Source organism: Schistocerca cancellata, chromosome 6 (genome assembly GCF_023864275.1).
Source record: "Schistocerca cancellata isolate TAMUIC-IGC-003103 chromosome 6, iqSchCanc2.1, whole genome shotgun sequence".
NCBI lineage: Eukaryota > Metazoa > Arthropoda > Insecta > Orthoptera > Acrididae > Schistocerca > Schistocerca cancellata.
In genome coordinates, this window is record NC_064631.1 from 412,433,022 (window position 1) to 412,456,955 (window position 23,934).

The 23,934-nt window shown below is 43.1% G+C and overlaps 1 long non-coding RNA gene and 1 other non-coding gene across 2 annotated transcripts in view; one reads left to right on the forward strand and one right to left on the reverse strand.

Annotated features, from left to right (window-relative positions):
- LOC126191125 (uncharacterized) overlaps window positions 1-23,934 on the forward strand; it is a 1,376,329-nt gene that overhangs the window by 1,251,875 nt on the left and 100,520 nt on the right. The window lies entirely within an intron of this gene.
- Trnat-ugu (transfer RNA threonine (anticodon UGU)) lies at window positions 14,523-14,597 on the reverse strand. The gene has a single exon. It is a non-coding gene; the product is annotated as a tRNA-Thr (tRNA).

Here is a 23,934-nt window from a genome sequence, read left to right on the forward strand (position 1 = left end):
ATATTCTCATATGGATAATATTCTCGTGTAACTGATCTTTAAGAAAGAAAGTCGTTGTTGCGTAAAAACGTGTTGTAAGAATCATATGTGGTGCTCATTCACGATCACCTTGTAGACGTCTGATCAGTGAGCTGGGTGCTCTGATTACTACTTCACAGTATATTCGTTCTCTCATAAAGTTTGTTTTAAATAATCCACTACAGTTCAAAACGAACAGTGATGTGCATACTTACAGTACCAGAAGAAAAAGTTACACTCATTACTCCACATGAATGACGTCCCCAGAACGAGAAGCGGTGCCCAATGCTAAAACAAAAATATTTTATCGGTTATCCACTGATATAAAGTATCTGAAAGATAGAGTAAAATTTTAAAACAATCTCATAAAGTTTTTCCTTGACAACTCCTTCTATTCTGTAAAAGAATTTCTATTATTGTAGTGTGTAAACTGCGATGGCTGGGAATTACTAACTTACATCTGTGTATCTTTTTATTCTTGCAAGAAACTTATAAGTTTTCGGAATGTAACTGTGCAAATTAATTTTCGATGTGAATGTAAAAAGGCTGATTCCTTATCTTTATCATCTACGGTGAAAAATGATCCATGGAACATATAACTAGCAAATTCACTAAGTAACCATATTCTCGTACTGATTAGACCAGTGCCGCCCACTGCATGAGTAACTTCAGGCGTGCAGAGTTTGCGGGCGTTGTGCGGGTGTAGCCCAGGGCTGTCTCATCTTTGCTCGGTCCTTCTCGGAACAGATCGAAATATCATTGAGTGTTACGGTGTAGCATTTTCCAGCGTTCAAAACTATGTTCATTTAGGCAGAATAGTGGTGACAGCTCTGTTTACTTTGTATTATGAAGGATGCTTACAGGTCCAGTGCCGTTTGCACAAAAGGAGACGGTCTAGCGATCTATGGTCACAAGCAATTAAAAACGAATGGGAATGATGGAATAGAGTGGCGAGAAGGTCAAGACATATTATGCAGTCACATAATTGCAAATTTTCTAAGAAACGAAATTATAATACTACGCAACAAGAATTTAAGGATTTAGTTGACAATGAAACAACAAAAACTTACAAAGATCAACAGATGGGATTCATTGTTCTGTGCATCAAAAAGCACTCTATGCTAAATTTCAAAAAATGGCTCTGAGCACTATGGGACTTAACATCTGAGGTCATCAGTCTCCTAGTACTTAGAACTACTTAAATCTAACTAACCTAAGGACAGCACACACATCCATACCCGAGGCAGGGTTCGAAACTGCGACCGTAGCGGTCGCTCGGTTCCAGACTGAAGCGCCTCGAACCGCATATGCTAAATTTGCTGGTATGCAACACATGAAGAAACCGGTAGTACGAACAGTAAAATTTCCAAGGGCGCTCGCATTATTCCACAGTCAGTATCAACAATTTTCCATGAAACTGAACGAACAACCTTGTTGTTGTTGTTGTTGTTGTGGTCTTCAGTCCTGAGACTGGTTTGATGCAGCTCTCCATGCTACTCTATCCTGTGCAAGCTTCTTCATCTCCCAGTACCTACTGCAACCTACATCCTTCTGAATCTGCTTAGTGTATTGATCTCTTGGTCTCCCTCTACGATTTTTACCCTCCACGCTGCCCTCCAATGCTAAATTTGTGATCCCTCGATGCCTCAGAACATGTTCTACCAACCGATCCCTTCTTCTAGTCAAGTTGTGCCACAAACTTCTCTTCTCCCCAATCCTATTCAATACCTCCTCATTAGTTACGTGATCTACCCACCTTATCTTCAGCATTCTTCTGTAGCACCACAATTCGAAAGCTTCTATTCTCTTCTTGTCCAAACTAGTTATCGTCCATTTATCACTTCCATATATGGCTACACTCCATACAAATACTTTAAGAAACGACTTCCTGACACCTAAATCTATATTCGATGTTAACAAATTTCTCTTCTTGAGAAACGCTTTCCTTGCCATTGCCAGTCTACATTTTATACCCTCTCTACTTCGACCATCATCGGTTATTTTACTCCCTAAATAGCAAAACTCCTTTACTACTTTAAGTGTCTCATTTCCTAATCTAATTCCCTCAGCATCACCCGACTTAATTTGACTACATGGAGACCTTGTATCTTATCGAAAAGTATGTTGGCTAAATCAAGCTATATGCCTGGAACGGTTTTGCGGTTTAAAACTCGCTTTTGTTGAATTTATGAAGGAAAAATGAGTGCAAGGACGAAAATTAGAATCTCTGGAATGGATTGCAGACCTCACATCTTAAGTGAACCTGACTGCACACAGCCCACAACAAGACACTGCCAGGTGAGAAACGACTTCTGTATGATTTGATGGGTATGCTTTTAAAGAGAAAATCGAGTTGTAGGAGAGACATACTCAGAAAAGCACAGTGCAGTTCCCAAACTCGTAGGTTTTATAGAGCATGAGAGGTTTGAAGATCTTATTGTGGCCTCGAAAGAATTACAAGGATATTTTCCTATCCGTTTTGAGCACACTGCCACTCTGACATTTCTCTTCGAGCCGTTTCTGAGACACTTGGCCATTTTAGTTGAAAGCGCCTTGTGCGTTTGCAGATGTAACTGATTGATCTGGAACGTAATTCCCGTTTTAAGGACAAATTCCTTTAACATTAAAGGCGTCCATGACGTCTACCTTGCTTTCTTCAGGTGTGGTTTTCACGTTTCCATAATGGGGTTGCAAAGGTGTTAGAGTATTTCGACCAATATACCTATGTATCAGACTTCTTTTCAGTTATGAAACTATTACGTGGCAACGTAAATTCAAAAGCCTGTGCAATTGACTGTGTCTGTTTGTCTATTCTGATAGTTTGTAAAAATTGTATGCCTGCTTCACTCCAAAACACGTTAAATAATAGCGAAAATTTCTTTCATCTGTACTGTTGATAAATGCAAAATATAAAATGCGTCGTTTGCAGTGTGACTGCACTGCCATTTATATGCGGCTCGTTCACGGTTTCCTCCTAGCCCTTCCCTCCCCCCCTCCCTCCGGAGACCAGACAGCGTAGCACGCTGGTGGGGAAATTGTGTCAACGAGGCAAATCTCTATGACACTCGTTGCAGGCCTCTGACCACGAGCCGAATTCTTGACCGCTCGTGCAATAGTCTGTACATTTCATTCCACAAATCCTGTAGGTATTGTTCATTCTCACTGAAGATAGGATTGTCATGAGCGAATCTCGTCGTCAGCCTTGGATTTTAATTCCATTGTTGCTTGATCTTCCTTTTATTTCCGTTATTGCTTTTTTGATGTACGGAATGAACAATGCGAGCGAAAGACTACATCCCTGTCTTGCACCCTTTTCAATCCAACCACATCGTTCTTGGTCTTCCAATCTTCTTATTCTCTCCAGCTTCTTACACACTGAAGCGGCAAGTAAACTGGTACAGGCATGCGTATCCAAATACAGAGATGCGTAAACAGGCAGAATATGTCGCTGCGGTCGGCAACGCCTATAGAAGACACCAAGTGTCTGGAGCAATTGTGAGATCAATTAATGCTGCTGCAGTGGCAGGTTATATCGATTTAAGAGAGCCTGAACGTGGTGACATAGTCAGCGCACGAGCGATGGGACACAGCATCTCCGAGACATCGCTGCGGCCGGTAAAGGATCCTGCAAGAACGGGACCAACGACAACTGAAGACAATCGTTTAGAGTGACAGAAGTGCAACCCTTCCGCAGATTGCTGCAGTTTCCAATGGTGGGCCATCAACAAGTGTCAACGTGCACACAGTTCAACGAAACAACATCGATATTAGATTTGGAGCCGAAGGCACATACTTGTACCCTTGATGAGTGCACAAAACAATGCCTTAAGCCTCGCCTAGGCCCGTTAACGCCAATATTGGACTGTTGATGACTGGAAACATGTTGTCCGGTCGCACGAGTGACCCTTCAAATTGTATCGAGTGGATGGACGTGTACGTGTATGGAGACTACCTTATGGATCCAAGGACCCTGCATGTAAGCAGGGGACTATTCAAGCTGGTGGAGACTCTGTGTTGGCGTGGGGCGAATGCAGTTGGAATGATATGGGACCTCTGATACGTCTAGACACGACTCTGACGGGTAACACATACTTACACATCCGTTCTGATCACCTGCATCCATTCATGTCCGTTGTGCATTCTGAAGGACGTAGACAATTCCAGCAGAACAATGCACACGTCCAAAATTGCTTGATGCACACACTTATGAGTTCTAACACCTCCGCTAGCCAACAAATTCCCAGGCATGAACATTATTGATCATATCTGGGGGGCCTCGCACGTGCTGTTCAGATAAAATCTCCACCCTCTCGTACTCTGACGGATTTATGGACAGCCCTGCAGGATTCATGGTGTCAATTCCCTGCAGCCCTGCTTCAGACATTAGTCGAGGCCTTGCCACGTCGTGTTGCGGCACTTCATCGCGCTCGCGGGCGCCCTACACGGTATTAGGCAGGCATACCAGTTTCTTTGCTTCTTCAATGTATCTCTAGAATATAAACCACTTTCCCAAGAGCTTGCTCATTTTTTTTAATCATAATTACGATCATCATGCATCATTTCACGTTGTCGAACGCCTTTCCCAGGTTTTCAGATCCTATTACCGTATCTTGATTTTTCTTCAGTCCTGCTCTCATTATCACAGACAATGTCAGTTCTGCCTCTCTGGTGCCTTTACTTTCCTAAAGCCATACTGATCGTCATTTAACAAATTGTCAATTTTACTTTCCATTCTCCTCTGTATTATACTTTCTACAACTTGGATGTATGAGCTGCTAAGCTGGTTGTGCTACAATTCTCCCATTTGTCTGCTCTGGCTGTTTTCAGAGCAGTGTAAATGATGGTTTTCCGTAGGTCTCACTCGTTCTACACCCCAACGCGAATAGTCGTTTTTTTTGCCACTTCCTCCAATGTCTTTACAAATTCCGATTGAATGTCATCTATTCCTCCTACCTCATTTGATCTGAAGTTTTCAAAAGTTCCATTAACTTCTGATTGTAATATCATATTCCCTATATCGTCCCGGTTGTCTCCTGTTTCTTCTTCCATCACGTTACCAGACAAGACATCCCTCATAGAGGCCTTCATTGTAATTATTCCACGCTTCTGCTCTCTCCTCTGCATTTAAAAATGCAATTCCCGTTGCACTCTAGGTAGATGTTATCGCCCTTGCTTTTAATTTCATTAAAAGTTGCGTGGAAAAGCCCCTATTTTCCCGTAACTTTTTCTTCTGCTTTTTTTCGGTAATCGAAGACATCTTCTGCAGATTACGTGCACCATATTGTGGACCACATGTAGCCCTTATGCTCAGGCTCTTCTCTGGTGGTTATGACATGTTCCAGAATGAATTTTTCTTGCGCACAACTTCGTACACAATGGTAAGGAGAGGTGGGCTGCTGAGTGGTGTGACCACTGTCGTCGTAGAAAAGCTGGAAAGGAGTAGAAATCTTTAGCGTACGTGATACCAAAACAACAACAACAAAATATTTGATTATATTTCTCCAAGTGTATAAAGACTCATTACAAATAATGCAGCAAGAAATAGCGTCCAGCTCATACAATAGTAAGTAGGATGATGCTGGCTGTACTCAACACAAATGATGATGTCGTAGCGATAAGGTTCCAAGTACGAGTGGGCTTTAGTGGGTGCCGCCAGTCGTCCTACGTTGCCACTGCAGAGGCCACTTGTAGTATGGATCCACTTGGAGATTTGGCTCAGCAGGTGTGCACCATTGGTTCCTCCAGATCTCGCGCGAGCGCTGTCGGCGTTTGAGGGAAACTTGCAATTCCATTGCCAAGATGCCTGTGGGGTGGTATCAACGCATAATGCAATAATTTGTACTCTGTAGCAGAGTGTGCACTGATTTGGAACATACACTCCTGGAAATTGAAATAAGAACACCGTGAAATCATTGTCCCAGGAAGGGGAAACTTTATTGACACATTCCTGGGGTCAGATACATCACATTTTTACACTGACAGAACCACAGGCACATAGACACAGGCAATAGAGCATGCACAATGTCGGCACTAATACAGTGTATATCCACCTTTCGCAGCAATGCAGGCTGCTATTCTCCCATGGAGACGATCGTAGAGATGCTGGATGTAGTCCTGTGGAACGGCTTGCCATGCCATTTCCACCTGGCGCCTCAGTTGGACCAGCGTTCGTGCTGGACGTGCAGACCGCGTGAGACGACGCTTCATCCAGTCCCAAACATGCTCAATGGGGGACATATCCGGAGATCTTGCTGGCCAGGGTAGTTGACTTACACCATCTACAGCACGTTGGGTGGCACGGGATACATGCGGACGTGCATTGTCCTGTTGGAACAGCAAGTTCCCTTGCCGGTCTAGGAATGGTAGAACGATGAGTTCGATGACATGTACCGTGCACTATTCAGTGTCCCCTCGACGATCACCAGTGGTGTACGGCCAGTGTAGGAGATCGCTCCCCACACCATGATGCCGGGTGTTGGCCCTGTGTGCCTCGGTCGTATGCAGTCCTGATTGTGGCGCTCACCTGCACGGCGCCAAACACGCATACGACCATCATTGGCACCAAGTCAGAAGCGACTCTCATCGCTGAAGACGACACGTCTCCATTCGTCCCTCCATTCACGCCTGTCGCTACACCACTGGAGGCGGGCTGCACGATGTTGGGGCGTGAGCGGAAGACGGCCTAACGATGTGCGGGACCGTAGCCCAGCTTCATGGAGACGGTTGCGACTGGTTCTCGCCGATACCCCAGGAGCAACAGTGTCCCTAATTTGCTGGGAAGTGGCGGTGCCGTTCCCTACGGCACTGCGTAGGATCCTACGGTCTTGGCGTGCATCCGTGCGTCGCTGCGGTCCGGTCCCAGGTTGACGTGCAAGTGCACCTTCCGCCGACCACTGGCGACAACATCGATGTACTGTGGAGACCTCACGCCCCACGTGTTGAGCAATTCGGCGGTACGTCCATCCGGCCTCCCGCATGCCCACTATACGCCCTCGCTCAAAGTCCGTCAACTGCACATACGGTTCACGTCCACGCTGCCGCGGCATGCTACCAGTGTTAAAGACTGCGATGGAGCTCCGCATGCCACGGCAAACTGGCTGACACTGACGGCGGCGGTGCACAAATGCTGCGCAGCTAGCGCCATTCGACGGCCAACACCGCGGTTCCTGGTGTGTCCGCTGTGCCGTGCGTGTGATCATTGCTTGTACAGCCCTCTCGCAGTGTCCGGAGCAAGTATGGTGGGTCTGACACACCGGTGTCAATGTGTTCTTTTTTCCATCTCCAGGAGTGTATATCTGTTTATCTCTCTGTTTCTTCTTCATTAGGTCGTCTGTGCAGATGTCACATCAGAACTCTTCAGGTTTATCTTTGTAAATTTCACTCAGATTTTTGTTCCACCCTCCCAGCTTCACTTCCCGCTTCCTTCCAAGCTTCACAGAAAATCTGCTGCATACTTTGGGGTATTAGCACTCGTGGATGAAGAGATATGGTGGAGACATGGATTAGTCATAGCCTGGGGAATTGATTCCAGAATGAAGTTTGAAAGTAACTGTTAGCGTCACAAGGCCAAAATCGTACTGCTGTCGTTTGAGAAGTATAGTAGTTGATTTCTGTGACACAAATACGATTGGTCTGAACCCTAAGCAACACATACGGGATACATACGAAGCAACTGTTATTGCATTAAAAAAATTACAAGTGGAAACGTCTTATAGGCTCTTCACGACAGTATCCCATTTTTTTCAAACTCTGTTACCCTTGTTAAAAAAAATACCTGACTTACTGATGAGTCACATATCAGCGGTATTAAATTGCTACACAACTCAATAACCTATTATATGCATTGGTGGCAGTGATCATAGATAGGCGGCTGTCGCCACCTTTTTCAGTTGTGTGTTGCTAGAAACAAATATTGCTTAGTTGTGGCTCATCTAAATGCCTGGCAGGAGAACATCTGCACAGCGATGCACAGCTACTTACTACCCCTGCGTAGATGGTGCAGTACCGTTGCAGAGCCACCGAGTGGCCAGCTGTCGGCAAGACGCATATGCAGACCTCCCCACGAAAAGCTTGGAGGGTGAAGTGCTACTAATATTTATATCGTTTAAGTTATCGGTTTGACTTTTACTTAGATCGCTCTTAATTCTTTATCTGTCTATACTGACGGCAAAAGTCGTACAATATTTCGCTCTGGAAATCTGTTGGGATATCTGAGTTTAGAAGAGCTTAAACTTATGAATATATATTAAAGGTCTGTACTTACGTTATCACTCAGTACCTGTAATTTAAGGTTGAGCTGAAACGTTGTGAGTTTATCAATTAGGAATATTTTCTGTTTACAATGGAGCACTTTGGAATCGTAGTGCTGAAAATATAGCCAGGTGTTGCCATTTAGACTGCAGAATGACGTGTACTCAAAGTAACAACGACGACACTCCACGAGTACGGAAATTTTCTTAGCTTTTACAGTTCCGTACATAATTTCTATGTTAGTCTAAAATTTGAAGGTCATTATTGCTTTTATTCCTTTTTTGTATGGTAATGATTCGTGAAAGTGGGAAAATTTCTTTGAACTTACATGAGCCATATGACGCCTATTATTCTATTTAGCCACATGTTATGACAGCTAAGGGAAGTGTGTTGCACTGCTATTACTGAATAGCCAGCTGACCAGAATGAACTGAGTTCGTAATTTGATTGCGAAACAGCTTTAATCACGCAGCTACGTGATTAACATTTCGTGCATGTAAACATACATCGTGCGAATTGACGATTGTGTTTGCGAGATAACAGGATTCCGACGAGCTAAAACTGATCTGATTAACAATTGTTTGTGAACAGACGCTTTCAACAGCTGTATAAATATTATTGTTAGTGTTTTGTAGAAGGCAATTAAGCCATTTATTTGATACCCATTTGAGATATATATGACTTCTAATGTTTTTGTATCCTTATCAACACTAAAATTTCACACTAATTTCCTCTCGACATCCGTTATTTATTACCCAGAACCTTAACACTGGCCGAATTTCTAACGCTTAAACTTATGCTGTTGATACACTAACAGTATGTAAAGTAGCCCCAAAAAATTTTGTAGCAATTATTCATGCAAATACGGGCTCTAGTTTATCTCGTCAGTAACACCTTGGCAACTTTTCTCATCTTTTTCGTGCATTCAAATTTAATGCTAGAGCAAGGTAAATAGTCCTCTGACTTTATGTAACACAATGTGTGTTTTACGTCATAGCTTACTCATTTTCGGCATGAATCCAGATACGTTAGCGCAGTTACAGAAAAGTTGTCTACGTTGCGATCATATCCTCAACTTCTGTTCAAAACAATGTGCAGCACTTTGTTACTCATTTTTCAGTAAGCTTGAGTTGAAAAATGTTTGTACAAAACGAACAAATTTTCGACCAAACTCTAACCGTGGTACGCACGGCTAACTTTTCTTTTTATGTCATTCACAGGTGTTTATTTCTTTTAAAATCGTCGAGGTTAAGACCGATTTCGTGAAAGTTATCAACTGCTATCTGCCAACCACAAACTATTTTTTGTTGTTGGCGTTGTTGTTTTTGGAATCAAATGCTTCAAACACGTTTTGGTATGAAGTTAACTGGTAAGTGGTTTCTGCAAATGCAACCTGTACTCTCATTTCAAACAACAGTGTTCGAAAAATAAAGGTAAAGTAATGCAGTTTCACTCAACTTCTTAATACCGTTCAATATCGAACATTGCAACTTGAGACATTGTTGAGGAGAGAAGTTAGGCATTAAGTGATTCACCGCATCAAAAAGCCGATCAGGAGAAAATGTAATAAAATTCGAATCAGTTGAGCTTTCAGATAGCTAATTTATTACTTTTTAATTCAAAGCAGACGGGATACGATCCTGAAGTTGCAATTAATTATGATATCCGCCTTAAATATGACAGGCATCAGTTCATCCATTAATCTATATCGTCATACCGGAGACTCTAGAGCTCGCTTGATTATTTTGTATGTTCTCTTTGTCACGTTCGCTTGTAAACGTTACTTTTTGAGCGTCTTATGTGGTACCATGTAGTGTACAGTGCGTTAAACACCTACAAAATCATTCAGAGTTAAGTATTAATTTCGTCATAATTTGTGTCTGTCCACAGTCAGATTGAGTCTCCTTGATTCCCTGATGGCTTACGATCAACACTCTTCCAAGATGGATAAAGTAGCTGAAGGAGCTGCAGCAGGCTTTTGATGGGGTTTTCAAAGTCGGACACACACTATGGCGTATCGGAACTCCGCTGTGTTATTCTTCGTCTAGTTTTAAAGGGAAATGTGCTACGCAGTCAGTTTTATGGTCCCTATTTTACGGTCAAAAGTGTTTTGCAGATACAACTGGTGAACAGTACAAATACGCCTCTTAGCTACAAACTGTGTTTTCTGCTACTCTCTTGTTTCAAGTTGTACGATACCTCTACTTTATAATAAAGTAATTATGATTGTTGCACTTGGAGGGCAGGGAAAGGGTAAGAGAGTGTGCTTAATGCCCCCCGTCTATTTTATTTGAAAACTGTTAAAGCTTTTTAAATAAAACATACGTTATCAACTTTCTATTTCTTTACTATTCATGCCCAAACATTTGCAGCCTTCTGTCGCTGTAGGGCTTCAAATTGTAGTGTGTAACATGCTGGTGTGTAACAACTATGCCGGCGAATGAGAAACAGCTTAATGTAATTAAGTTTAGATTTCAAAGAGGTTCACTGACATCGATCATGCCAAAATTAAATTTTCACTCTGCACCGAAGTGTGCGTTGATATGAAACTTCCTGGTAGATTAAACGAGTGTACCGAACCGAGATAATTCAGGACATTTGCCAGTTGGGGCAAGTGTTCTAAGCTCGACGCACTGGCGGATTAAAACTGTGTGCCGCACCGAGACTCGAACTCGGGAAATATGCCTTTCGCAGGCAGGTTCTCTACCAGCTGAGCTACCTAATTACGACTCAAGATCCGTCCTCGCATCTTTAATTCCGCCAGTACCTCGCCTCCTATCTTCCGAACTTCACACAAACTTCCCTGCAGACCCTGTAGAACTAGCACTCATGGAAAAAAGGATTATGCGGAGACGTGGCTTATCCACAGGCAATCCTAGTTCTGCAGTGTCTGCAGGAGAGCTTCTATGATGCTTGGAGGGTAGGAGACGAGGTACTGGTGGAATTAGAGCTATGAGGACGGGTCGTGAGTCGTGCTTAGGTACCTCAGATGGTGGAGCACTTGCCCGCGAAAGGCAAATGTCCTGAGTTCGAGTCTCGGTCCGGCACACAGTATTAATCTGCCAGGAAGTTACATATCAGCGCACACTCCGCAGACTGTGGCTAATCCATGTCTCCGCAATACTGTTTCTGAGTGCTAGTTCTGCAAGATCTTCAGGAGAGCTTATGTGAAGTTTGGAAGTTAGGAGACGAGGTACTTCCGGAATTAAAGCTGTGAGGACGGGTCGTGAGTCGTAATTAGGTAGCTCAGCTTGCAGAGCACTTTCCCACGACAGGCAAATGTCCCGAGTTAGAGTCTCGGTCCGTCACACAGTTGTCATAGATCATCATCGTTCCTGCTTGTCACTACCCGATTGTCATCTGTTTCCAAATCTTAATGAAAACCTGCTAGGGCCTCACCGTAATAGTGATACAGCGGTGCAAGCAGAGATGAGCTTGTGGCTCTGTCAACAAAGTCAAACATTGTACTGTAATGGTCTCGACGAAGTTGCCTTTCGTTGGGACAAATGCGCTCCTCGCCCGGCTGACTATGCTGAGAAGTGAATGACATGAAGAATAAAGATGTAGACTGGATGCTTTATTTAAAACGCTCCAAGAGTTTTCGTATAAAAAGTCGGAGACATTACTTTTCAGTACGCCATCGCCCTTTTGTAAGTAGAGCCTTCAGGGTGAATCGTGAGTTTTGTACCAGTAACTCGGTAAAAGCATTGCTCACGAGAGGCAATCTTCTGAATTAGTGCTCCAGTCGAGCACACAGTTGTAATCCAAGCGAAAGTTTCACAACATGAGTGCAATTACCTTTGGAGGTATGAATTTACTGAAGAGAATTTTTATACTATGTTCCACTTTTTGTGCGAAAGGAGGGTAGACTACTGATCGCCAAAGATAGAAGAAGCGGAGACATGCACTGTTTAATGTATGATTTCTAAGTAAGAGGAAACAGCCTAATTACGTTACTGAGGAAATTCTTGTCTTGTTAATAGATTTGATGAAAAGCGTCGCAACCTTAGGATATAGTAAAGATGATATAAAGTCGTAATCTATTTCGCTGCAAAATCTACTTTGTTTAGAAATACAAGCAGCTGATTTCGGAATCTGTTAAAACGAGTTAGTTACGCTTTCCTAGGAAGAACCACATACTAAGAGAAAGTGTGCCGCAACATGTCTGCTTAGCAGCTGTGAGGCGCTTGTAATTGTACGCAGTTAGTATAGCTCCACAGGTTTGTGTATTCCTCCTACCACTTCCGTGCGCAGTTACTCAACCACCTCGATAAGCTTCGGCTTCCGGTGTTATTTGCATACATAACAGAGTCAGTAGCGGTCGATGCAGCAACGTGGAAGCCCCCTTAGCCGCAAGACGCACACCGTGTTTGTGTGTGTGTACCGTGAGTCAACAGAGCACCACTTTGCAGCGTCCATTGCACCTGTCCTATGACGCATATCATCTCTCATAGACATAACATTTACAGGTTTATGCATGTACCATAAATTAGCTGTCGCTTCTCGCGAAGAATGCTCGCTTTTCTTACAAGGAATCTAGAACATTTGTTCCTCCATATACACCCGTCGACCATATTCTGTAGTCTCATTTTCCTATACGCCAAATTAACATATGAATCTCGAAGATATGCAGACGCCTCTCTCCAACTGTTGTCTTGTCAACCGTAAGAATCATTGATATGACTTCGTATTATTAACTGAAATGGCTTTATTATTACCATGGACAGATGGTTGAAAAGAAGCACAAAATACAGCAACTACTTTTCTCGAGCACGTAAACTATACTGCACAGTTTAATAATAATGACATCTTCCTAGGTTATATTTGCCGGAAGTAAAACAGTTCCAGTAAAATAGTACCCCAATAATAGCTGTGGGCGTGGATTTCTCGGATGCTATTACCGGGAAAAGGAAATTTGAATTTTACAATGGTCGGGCCGTGAAATTTAAGATGCCATACGTTAAGGAATTTACAAAGTTAACTATAATTTGAAGTTGGTTAGAATGGAACTTAGTGATATGCTTACATGAGATATCAGGTTTATGGTCATGTTATAAAATTAACAGTAATTATTCAAATATGTGTAACCCAAGGGTAGTTCTGAAACAGGTAAGTAGAAATATAGGTCAGGTTCTGTAAATAGAATAGCTAACGAATTTTGGAATCCATGACCCTAAACAGTAAAACCAATATAAGTCCTACTAATTCCAAAATTATGAAAAGGTCGAAAAAATTGGACGAAGAGATAAATGATGAAATTATTCAATACGTTTAGAAGAAAGTTCTGTTTTTTTAAGGGATTACAATATGACAGATGACATTGTAATTGCTTTAGAGACATCAAAGGAACTGTGAAGTCGATTGAACGGAATGGAACATTTCTTGAATGGATGTTATAAGATGAACATGAATAAAAGTACAATACCTGTACTGAAATGTACTGAACTCAAATTAAGCGATGCTAAGGGAATTACAACAGATGACTTTTTGTATTTGAGTAACAAAATAAGTGATACTGGAGAAAGTGAAGAGGATACGCTATGCAGAGAGCAACAGCAAGAAAGACTTAGGCTAGCAATACCAAGAAGGAATTTCTTGAAAAAGTGAAATTATTTAACATCGAATATATATTTAAGCTTTGGGAAACCTCTTTCGAATGTATTTGTATGGTGTGTAGCCCCATACGGAAGTGAAACATAGACAGTAAGCGTTTCAGACAAGCAGAAATTAAAGGTTTTTAAAATCTGATGAAACAGGGAATCCTGAGTGTTCGATGCGTAGATCGGTTAACTAATCATGAGGTGCATAATCGAATCAAGGAGACTAAGAGAACGGATGTTGACGGAATACACACTGAGAGGCCAAACAATACATAATTTGTAAACAGAGAGTTGTGTGGAACGTAGAAAAAGTACAAACGGTAGAGAAAGACTGAAGATTAATAACTACAAGCTGGAGGAAGTGCAATTAGTGTGCAATAGTTACGCAGAGATGAAGGGACATGCAGTGAAAGAAAATAGCATTCGTTCTCTAGGCTACAACAACAATGCACGACGGTCGAGTTCGATGAAACAAAGAGTGCTCCACGACTGCACATAGATCTGTCTCACGTTACGTTTCTGTCTTCAAGCTTTCAGTAACACGCTTTGTTCATGCTGTACGTGACGATTTCAGGTTATGAAATTACAATTAAATCAATACCATTAGCTGCTGACAGGCGTTGGTATACATCAGCGGGGACAGTTGAAAATGTGTGCCCCGACCGGGACTCGAACCCGGGATCTCCTGCTTACACGGCAGATGCTCTATCCAACTGAGCCACAGACGGCACAGAGAATAGTGCGACTGCAGAGACTTATCAGCGGTATGCTCGCGTCAATCAACGGAGTCCCGTAAGAGTTCAGGCAATTCGTGTGCAATCGACACTGAAGGAGGTTATCAGCCGGTTAGCCTTAACGATACGAAAATGGCATCTGTTCTTTCGGACATGTGTGCAGGACGTGAGGACGAAAATAACCTTCACATCATGTATTTCTTCCAAGTAAAATAGCAAGCAAAAACTTGACCCATGGATGGAAAAACTGCTACAATATAGTACAGAAAATAAGCGAAACGCCACGAGACGAACAGAAAGGACTTATTCGAGTGCAATAATTACACTGAAGTCATAAAATAATAGCGATGTATCTTATTGGACATTACAGAAGGCGGAACACGGTTCTTAATATGATGCGTGATGACCACCGACAGCATTGTGTGCTCTGCAACGTCCTCCTATGCTGGCCATATTGTTTGTAAAGAGTTCCTTTTCTACAGATTGCCATAGCATCACGTGCGCGGTTTCATACTGCTGGATGTTGGACGTGCTACAGTACGTCTCCACAACGTCTCCCACACGTGCTCGGTGCTGCTCAAGTCAGGGAGAACGGGCAGGCCATTCCATTCGCCGAATATCCTCTCGTTCCAAGAACCGCTCCACTTGTGCTGTTGGATATGGTCACGCATCGTCATAAATAAAGAAAGTTGTGGCCGGATGTGCGCGTCAACACATCGGTGACTGTACCGTATTCAATATTCAAAGATTATGCAACATTAGGCCTCTCCACATCATAACGGACCACCGAACGGTTATATTCGAACCCATTCTTGGGTGCATTGTGTGTTCCACCCTCTCTCCAGAATCACCACTCGGGCTGAATCTGCTCTCATCCGACAAGAGCACGTGAACCCACTAATCACTGGTCCAGTTCCTTTGCTCTTGACATCATGGGAAATGGCGCCGCCTATGTGCACATGTCAACACAACTTACCACTATGCAGCGTGAGAAAGCGTGCCTCGCAGGCCTCTTAAATGAGGTCGCAGCTCGTAGCACTCTTTGATGTGAGTCCCTTCTTTTCTGTTGTACAAAGTCGTAGTCATCTGCTGCTGAATTGGCAGTGGTCGACCATCCCCACTCCTTCAGAAGGCAGTGCCTGAAGTGCTGAACGCTCCTCAGGCATGTGAAAGAATGCTGTCAGCGATACCAAACTCCTCGTCACATGTCGTCCTTCTTCGTTTCCGGTGATTCTTCCGCGTTTGAAGTCATCCAAATGCTGTCTCTAAGTCATGTTGTATTGAAGAAAACCATCAAAATGCATCTTAGTTGTTCGCTTATGGACCCACGTACAGTCTTTTCGTCCTTTCATTTTCCTTCAACTCCCTCGTGTTGCAGGCCAGCCTGATTTGGTGCTGTAGTCCCACCTTACGCCACAAGACGACCATCATTCTCTGCATACTGAGACCACTGGCAACATTCTCCCGAAGTTTTATTCATTTCCACCAAGTTTTTAATATGTTGTACTACTTTATCTTCCTCGTCCTTAAGTTTTTCAGGGCAGTGTCTCTCAATTAGACACAAACCAGTGTTCTAAGCGTACTGGATTTACCTCATGTGCGATGTGATTCTACTGAAATATCTGCTTTCTTTGTCAGTCCAAGACAGTTCGCCAATCCTCGACGTACATCTACTGGATTGTTTCAAGTGAAAGCTCTTTTTAACAGTGTAGCGCAAATTTTACGTAGTGAAAGTTAGTCCAGTTTTCTTCTTGTGATTAAAGTTTTCCCACTATTTTCTCTTCCAGAAATTAACCACAGATTTGATAACTTGTATTGGCCGTTACTCGCAAGTTCTTTTTTTTTCTGGAAGGGGGGACCGGTAACCTCCATGAACCACGAAGCCTGATACGAGCTCATCTTAATTTTGTCACTTTTTTTTAGGAATGCATTTTCACGTAACTGAGGTGTTTCAGTCGAAGAATAAGGTCAAAATACCTCTAATCTGATAAATAGTTTTACTTAAAAGTTCATGTTTTAATTACTATTAATTAATTAAAGCTTCAGTAACGGTACATTAGTAACTATCGTAAGATTTTGTGAAGACGCAGTCCAAGTTCAAACTTGTAATGATCTGATAAAATGGAATCGTTTGATACAACTCCTACAATATTCTCTTTGATTTTTAGCATTCTTCCAACGATTGTTTTTTTAGGCCATCCTGTTCCGTTTCATCCCTGTTCAATCAAAACACTACAAAGACGATTTGCAGCCGAACAAACTCTCCATCATTGAGGGACTCTGAGTGTCAACTTCATTATCGACATAATTGGCGATTAACATACCTAAAAATAATATGAAGCTTAATTTGATTCGTGATGATCGTCGTAAATCTGTTGTAGGACTTTATCGACGCCGTGGGAATGACATCACAACGCAATTTTACACAGAGTACGCGAAGGAACTCGCACCCTTCTTGCAGCGGTGTACCGTAGGTCTCTAGAAGAGCGTAGCGTTCCAAAGGATTGAAAAAGGGCACAGGTCATCCCCGTTTTCAAGAAGGGACGTCGAACAGATGTGCAGAGCCATAGACCTATATCTCTAACGTCGATCAGTTGTAGAATTTTGGAACACGTATTGAGTTCGAGTATAATGACTTTTCTGGAGACTAGAAATCTACCCTGTAGGAATCAGCATGGGTTTCTAAATGACGGTCATGTGAAACCCAGCTCGCGCTATTCGTCCACGAGACTCAGAGGGCTTCACACGGGTTCACAGGTAGATGCCGTGTTTCTTGACTTCCGCAAGGCGTTCGATACAGTTCCCCACAGTCGTTTAATGAACAAAGTAAGAGCATATGGACTATCAGACCAATTGTGTGATTGGATTGAGGAGTTCCTAGATAACAGGACGCAGCATGTCATTCTCAATGGAGAGAAGTCTTCCGAAGTAAGAGTGATTTCAGGTGTGCAGCAGGGGAGTGTTATAGGACCGTTGCTATTCACAATATACATAAATGACCTAGTGGATGACATCGGAGGTTCACTGAGGCTTTTTGCAGATGATGCTGTGGTGTATCGAGAGGTTGTAACAATGGAAAATTGTACTGAAATGCGGGAGGATCTGCAGCGAATTAACGCATGGTGCAGGGAATGGCAATTCAATCTCAATGTAGACAAGTGTAATGTGCTGCGAATACACATAAAGATAGATCCTTTATCATTTAGCTACAAAATAGCAGGTCAGCAACTGGAAGCAGTGAATACCATAAATTATCTGGGAGTACGCATTAGGAGTGATTTAAAATGGAATGATCATATAATGTTGATCGTCGGTAAAGCAGATGCCAGACTGAGATTCATTGGAAGAATCCTAAGGAAATGCAACCCGAAAACAAAGGAAGTAGGTTAAAGTACGCTTGTTCAACCACTGCTTGAATACTGCTCAGCAGTGTGGGATCCGTACCAGATAGGGTTGATAGAAGATATAGAGAGGATCCAACGGAGAGCAGCGCGCTTCGTTACAGGATCATTAAGTAATCGCGAAAGCGTTACGGAGATGACAGATAAACTCCCGTGGAAGACTTTGCAGGAGAGACGCTCAGTAGCTCGGTATGGGCTTTTGTTGAAGTTTCGAGAACATACCTTCACCGAGGAGTCAAGCAGTGTATTGCTCCTACGTATAACTCGCGAACAGACCCACAGAGGCATACCGACAATCCTTCTTTCCACGAACAATATGAGACTGGAATAGAAGGGAGAACCGATAGAGGTACTCAAGGTACCCTCCGCCACACACCGCCAGGTGGCTTGCGGAGTATTGATGTGGATGTATCAGAATGAAAGATCTTCTGAAGGTAGGAAATTGTGGTGAGATTCTCGGAACGATATCGGCGGGAGTTACAAGCATGTTTTGGCATCTACAGACAAGCATGCTTTCAAGATGGCATTCTAGTGTTTTTTCCTAGTGTGAACGGGACGACAGTGATGGAACGAGTTTTTTCAGAACATTTCACTTGTTTCGTTATGTATGTTTGAAAGCCCGACGAACAAAGAACAACGCAATTTTTTATCTGTTACGTCCAACAACAACTACTATCATTTAAAATATAAAATGGTTACACGACCTTGCAGCCAACGGCCACGAGATAAGTTTATGCACATGATCAGTGGATTTGGAATCTTACGTTATCACTGAGGGCAGCTATTAGTGCCACTTCAAATAAAAATAGATATCCCTCACAAGATCTGGCACTCTGGATCAATTCATCTCCTGCCTCGGGCATGGATGTGTGTGATGTCCTTAGGTTAGTTAAGTTTAAGTAGTTCTAAGTTCTAGGGGACTTATGACCACAGCAGTTGAGTCCCATAGTGCTCAGAGCCATTTGAACCATTTTTTGATCAATTCATCATCTGGACGCCTGATTTAACGTGCACTGAAATATCAACACAACAACATCCACTTCAGTTAACACTTAGTCAGCAGATGTATTATACTGCTAGTTCTACGCGATATGTTTTTAATGCTCTGGTCCACTGAAAGTCCCTTGATAGTTAACACGGGGAGCAATAATTCTGAGTCTCGCAAGTTTGTTTTTCGAATGACCTGTGTAGACTTTTCAGTACCTTATACTTTGTTTGGTCTTACAACTTCACTCGTCGCTAAATTTTTGCTGATTTCGTCTTACTTCACATAACTTACTACATTTTTATTTGTATCATGTTTCCTAAAGATACCAAATTGATACATGCATTATACCATTGCAGATGGATGAATAAGAAGTAAATTATGAAAAGTGCAGCTGGGAATGTCAAAGTATTAGTGCTTTTGGGAGAAATGGAAACGTAATGAGAGATCGTTACAGTAATTAATTATATTAGAAAGGTGAAAATGATTTTAAGCCTGTGCTTCGTTATTTTGGACAGCTGATCATGTGCGAAATACTGGTTCCGCCAGCATAAGGTACTACTTATGCAGAATTTTACTTACCGGAAGCAGGTCCCAGAGGATTTGGGTCGCAATTTTTATAGAAACGTACATTCTGGTACAGTGTGTAGGAAAATAAATAAAGTAATATAGGGTTCTTTTCAGTTTTGAATAAGCAAATATTTTTTAAAAAAAGCTAAGTGCTTGACCAGTAATCGAATCCGGACTATTGTCTTAAGCGGACACATCCTCCCGATATGCTCCACCTAGAGAACGCCACAGTCTCTGTATCAAAGAATCAAGTCTTAGCATATGTCTTCTACAGTTTAAAGTCCTCTAACGTCTTACTTCATTTACCGTTTATCTCCGAATCCAAGACGAGGCTTTTTCCCGAAGTATTGCGCCAAGACGTAGGGGCATACGATGTGGTCTAGTTTTCATTATTGAATAGACTCTCGAGCTTCTATTAAGCTGCAACTGTACTCTCTGCCGCGTCTACCGCTTTAACCTTGAAGTACACATCCGCTTAGAGCGTTGTTGTATGGTAGCAGGAAGTGTTTGTTTGGAGATCAAACTTCCAAACAGCGTAGTTAAGTGTATAAGGGATCGCTATGCGAAGCAAAGTCATTCAACATCGAAATTTGCCAAGAGGATGCAGGCATTACTATAACGCAAGTTTCAGAATCAAGGTTGTTCTGCATGCAGATGCAATCAATAATTGTGTGACTTTGAGGAAGTATGGAGTCACACAAGCCGATGTTCAGAAGTAGCAAAAAGGACAAAGAACGTCTGAAATATACAAAGTCGACTAGGAAGTCTTTCAGTAGTCGAAATCGTGAATGTTTCGAAAGTACTAAAATGGAAGTAGTGACATTTGCGCACGAAAAACGTAAACAAAGAATCGCAGATTCGAGCGATATCATACGATATAAAGCTCTTGAAATGGCCCAGGAACACGGCGCCCTATTTAAAGCCATCTCTGGGAGGTGCACAAGCATCAAACTACGCAATGGACTTGTGTTGCAACGTAAAAAAATCATTTTATCATTGTCTCCCAGCATTGTACGAGGAGAAGTTGGTCGAATATCAGGGACACGTTATAAGACCGAGAAGGAACATGCCGATAGGGCAAGTGGAAAACGCTGACGAAACTTCTGTTTACTTCGACATGCCATCCAGTACAACAACTGAACTCAAAGGTGATAAAAGTGTATTGGTTAGCACTACACACGGTGAGAAATCGCCAATCACCGTGATGTGAGTGTTTTCCGATGGAACGGAGATGCGCGTAATGCCAGTCTTGCAGTTCCACCAGCGAGGGCGCTGCTGCTGGGCGGTGTGGTCCTTTTGTCACCGCGACTTCAACGCATGCGTAAGTGGTGTTGAACAAGCTGTACGTCGCCTTCCTATGGACGCTGCTGAAGAAATAAGAAGGGAAACTGGTGGGATTCTCCTGAAAGCTCCTCCACAACGCAGTAATATAACCGCTGAAGAAAGGGCTGCACTACGGAAACTTCGAGAAGATCCTGAAATAGTGGTTCTGAAGGCTGATAAAGGTAATTCTACCGTTTTGTTACCTCGTAGGTTGTATTTGGAGAAGATGCATAGTCTGCTTAGTGATACTATGTACAGGAAGATTGATCAAGACCCAACAGCACGTGTGCAACGGAAAACGTGTGCACTATTGAACTCTTCCTCGTTAGCTGCAGAGACCATCAAGCGGTTAGGACCACATGGCAGCATACCACCGAGACTGTATGGTCTTCCTAAGGACGTAAATAAGGTCTTCCTTTACGGCCTATAGTAAGTAATATTGACGCACCCACATATGATTTAGCCGAACATCTAGCTTCCTTGCTGAGACCATTGGTTGGCAAATGTTCACACCATATACAGAACGCTGCTGATTTTCTCAACAGACTTGGGGCTCTCCACTTAAGTAGTTCGAATCTTCTAGTGAGTTCTGATGTAATTTCCCTTTTCACGAGAGTACCTCTTGCGGATTCCTTGACGCTAATTGGTCAACAGTTTGAATCGGACATCACTGCTTTGTTGCGACAAGCTCTTTCCTCAACCTATTTTATGTTTAACCGGGAATATTTTGAACAGTCTGTCGGTGTCGCTATGGGCAACCGTTTGTCTCCTCTGGTGGCTAACTCTCTTATGGAGCATTTTGAGGAAAGAGCACTTGAATCAGCGGTTTGTAAATCAACTGTTTTTTGGAGATACGTCGATGATACTTTCATAGTGTGGCCCCATGCAGAAGAAAAGATAATTGGTTTTTTCATCATCTTAACTCAATCCATGAAAATGTTCGACTTACTATGGAACTAGAGAAAGATGGTTGCCTTCCTTTTCCTGGATGTTTTGGTTAGACGGAAGAGTGACGGCTCTGTGGGATATTCTTTTTTTCGTAAGCCCACTCACACTGATTTCCACTTGCATTCTTCAAGTTGCGGTCACCCATCCCAAACCATGAGTGTCATTAAAACCACTGTACACAGGCACATACGTTGTCGGATGCAGAGAATTTACCAAAGGAACTTGCACATTTAAGGACAGTGTTCTGAGACAATGGATACTCGACCTGGCAAATTAACAGGGCCTTCTCAACTAAAGCCAGGAACCGGGAAGTTGATAAAGAGGAGAAGGCGCCAACCAAGTCCCTAGGTTTTCTTAATCATTTTCATGTGAAAGTGGGTTTCTGTCCACCTTCTAAGATTTCGGATCTGCTGGCATCGGGGAAGGATGATTTGTGACATCGGAAGGTTGGAATTTATAAAATACCCTGTCATTGTGGTATGGCCTATATAGGACAGACAACGCGTACAGCGGAAGAGCATTGTACGGAACATCAACGCTGCACTCGACTACCTCAACCCAGTAAGTCTGCAGTTGCGGAACACTGTATTTCCAACGGACATTCAAAACTTCGATTTAGGCCACAGTAACAACCTTTAGGGAGTCCATTATCAAAGAATCCGTTGAAATTCGCATTGCGGAGAATCTAATGAACCGTGAGCCTGGTTACGAACTAAATAACGCATAGAATTCCGTCATCTCTGAAATGTGCTCGAAACGAAGACGCCAGAAGACTTCGATAGCTGAGGCCAGCGACAATACCGACGGCAGCTGAGTACTGCAGTTCCACCAGCGAGGGCGCGGCCGCTGGGCTGTGTGGTCCTTCTATCTCCGCGACTTCAACGCATGCGCGGCAGTACCATCAGCGCACTATATAAGATGGAGTGGAGAACGTCTTCGTTACGCCCTCACTCCCTGGTTGCTCCTCTCCTCTCCCATCCCCGCCCGCCTGCCACGTCTTCACTGTTGTGTACCCCCTACCCTCCATCTCTACACCCTACATCTCCGTTCCCAAGGTGGCTTCCATCAACTCCCCCTCCCGGATGATGCCCTCTCTCCCTCCATTTATCCATCCTATCAACTCTGATCCTCACTCCCCCTCCTTTCCTCTGTCCTTTTCCTGGGCTCCTTCTCCCCCCTTCCATCCTCTTTCCTCCCCACCTCCCCTCTCTTTGCCCCCTTCTCTCCCCCGAGACCTTTTACATTTCCCTCCTCTGCCTCCTCTCATTCTCCCTCGCGTCTGCCCTTCTCCCCCTTTATTAGTCCTCTCCCTCCTTCGTCCCCCCTTTTTCTTTTTTTTCCTTCCTCCCTCCTTGTTCTTCCCCCTCCTCCAGGTCTCCCCCCCCATCTGCCCTTGGCTCGGGAGTGTCATCTTTGTGCCGCTACTTTCGTGCAGTGTTCTACATTGAGTGTTCTACAGTGAGTGTTTTACAGTAAGTGTTCCGTGTTGTGTTTTTTTGGGAAGTGTTGCGAACAGCCATCATACTGTCACTGGGTGTGCCTTTTATCTCTTGCAAAAAGAAACCAGACTGTCGTCGTGTTTTTTAATTGTGTGTGTACTATGTTATTGTCTGATTCCTGTGTCTTTTATTAACGTTGCCAACCCCTTTTGCTTTCTGTTTTAACTTTCCGCATTTTTCCTCCATTTTACACTTGACGTCACCGTTTTATCGCCTGTGTTTCTTGTTTCTTTTCTTCTTCCATTTTTTAAAATAAAAGTCTGTAGGCTGTAGAGCAGCGTACTGAGCTGCTGCCAGCCCTTCTGGGGGAATTGAAAATCAATAAAGGTAAACAAAAAAAAGTCTTCATCAGTCCTCGTCCGGCTCACCTGAAGATAGCTGGCAGTTGTCCAACCGAAATATTATAAAATGTAGTTTACAACGACTGGCAACAACACAGAAATCTCTTTGAACAGTTGATACGACGGGGAAATTTTAAATTTTACAACAGATCTTGTCACTCTAGGAGGAATGACTTCGCAACTACGAGTGTTAAATGTGACCGTGAATAAGCCATTTAAACACCATCTTACGGAGCTGTGCAAGGAACTGGTAACTTTACGGTGC